Source organism: Mastomys coucha, unplaced genomic scaffold (genome assembly GCF_008632895.1).
Source record: "Mastomys coucha isolate ucsf_1 unplaced genomic scaffold, UCSF_Mcou_1 pScaffold1, whole genome shotgun sequence".
In the NCBI taxonomy this organism is placed as follows: domain Eukaryota; kingdom Metazoa; phylum Chordata; class Mammalia; order Rodentia; family Muridae; genus Mastomys; species Mastomys coucha.
The window spans coordinates 31,253,411-31,255,398 of record NW_022196891.1 but is presented as its reverse complement, the minus strand read 5'-3'; the positions used below and the strand labels follow the sequence as shown (position 1 = coordinate 31,255,398).

The 1,988-nt window shown below is 44.6% G+C and overlaps 1 protein-coding gene across 2 annotated transcripts in view; it reads right to left on the bottom strand.

Annotated features, from left to right (window-relative positions):
- Window positions 1-1,220: 1,220 nt before the first annotated feature.
- The window catches only part of Kdm5b (lysine demethylase 5B), a 78,136-nt gene continuing 77,368 nt past the window's right edge, over window positions 1,221-1,988 (bottom strand). Inside the window, exon 27 of one of the 2 annotated variants that reach the window (XM_031383314.1) lies at window positions 1,221-1,988. This exon is cut by the window's right edge and continues 870 nt beyond it. The gene's annotated coding sequence lies outside the window, so the exon portion shown is untranslated. The other variant, XM_031383319.1, reaches the window with a different exon arrangement.

Sequence of the window (1,988 nt, the reverse complement as noted above, 5' to 3'; positions counted from 1 at the left end):
GCTAACTCCAGTCTTCTCTCCTGCAGGGCCTCCTCTCTCCTGCAGGGCCTCTTAAGGTAGAAACTCAGTGGCCATTTTATCTTCTTTCTCCATTTATCCAACATTGTTCCATGGAAGTGGCTCTCAGCCTTCCTAATGCTGTGACCCATTAACACAGTTCCTCATGTTGTGGTGACCATAGTTATTCCACTGCTACTTAATAACTGTAATTTTGCTACTGTTATGAATCGTAATGTATTTTGAGACAGTGGTTTGCCAAAGGGGTTTTGACCAACCCATTAGGAACCACTGCTCTAAGGTATCAGCCAGCTCCAAGGCTAACACATAATGAAATGCTTTGTTTTTATAAAGTCTTAGTTTGTATCAGGCACACAGGCAGCCTTAGCTGAAAGCTGAGCATCTTCGGTATGTGCAGTGTTTGATACTGCACCGGGTAGGGTGCATGAAAGCACTGTGGACTAAAGCAATCCCAGGGTTCTTTTGATCTTGCACAGCTGCCATTTCAGAATTGGTATCAACACATAAATAAACAACTCAAACCGTGATGCTCACTTGGACAGTTCTTATCTCCTATCATATCAGCAAGACTGCTAATATCAGGTACACACAACACACAAGGTATACACGAAGAAAAGCTGGTGAGGGCTGCATATATAGTCCACTTGGTAGAGCGCTTGCCTAGCATGCACAAGGCCCTCACATTTGATCCCTGGCACCACAGAAATTGAACACAGTGATGCACAGGTTTTAGAAACAGAACTCAAAAAGTAGAAGAATTCAGAATTTAGAAGCTCAAGGTTACTCTTGGCTACAGAGCTAGACTGGATCCTGTGAATAAACAAAACAACCATTAAGACCTGGAGGGAGCTGGGTGGTGGTGGAGGAACATGGCTTTAATCCCAGCACTCAGAAGGCAGGTGGATCTCTAATTGAGAAGTCAGCCTGATCTACAGAGTGAGTTCTAGGACAACCAGGCCTACACAGAGGGCTTATACACAATGGGTAAAAGTTCTCAGATGTCAGGCTGGGTTTTAACAGCAGTCTGTCTCCTTTGATACGTACTTACTTCCTTGGGCAGTGCCAGGCACAGGAACCAGAGCCTTGCTTGTGTTAGGCAAGTGCTCCACCCAGGCTCAGTAATGCCCTCTTCAAAGCTCACTTCCATCCCCAGACAAGAAGAGACATCACATCAACTGCAGGACACTGCAAACCACTAGAAGTTATTCTTAAACAGATTTAATTATCTGGATTGCATAGGGACAGTACATTTAAAGTTTGGCTACTTCACAAACTGCTTTTTGATGTTTTATTAAAGGTCTGCTAACTCTGCCCACCTTCAGGCTTATGGCTATAGACAGTGCGGGAAAACAAGTGTTTGCAACAATTTAGGGAAGGTGAGCAAGAGCCTATTGTTCTGCTCTCTGCAGAACAGGGGAAAACTAGTATGGGCTGTCCACAACCAGAAAGACAGATGAAATTACATAGATGGGAGAGGAATCTCCGGCAGGGTCAAGGTTCCCCTTAACTGATATAAGCCTCTAAGATGATGGGCCACAGCAGCTTAACTCTCAACCAAACTTCCCTGTCAGTTAGTTCAAATACGATAAAAAGCATTCCATAGGAGAGCTGTCATACAGTCTGGAGTGATTTGGGGACCACTCCAACATTCTGAGACCTTACTGAAAAAGAACATGGCTTGAAGGATTGGCTCTGGTCTTTGAAGACAGGGACTCTTTATTAGTGGGGCATGAAGGCACAGGCCCAACTAGAAAATCAGGCTACAGAGTCTCCTGGAGCAAACACACTTGTGTTGCAGCCTGCTTGGGAGGAAGCAAAAGCAAGCAACCCATTCTGGTTCTGCAGGCCCACAAGGTGGAAGGGCAGAAGAAGCTGTAGTCTAGTGTTATAATAGGACCAAGGATTTATTATTCCACAATATAAACTGCAACATTTGATACATTCTACCAAAAAAAAAAAAGGGGGGGGGG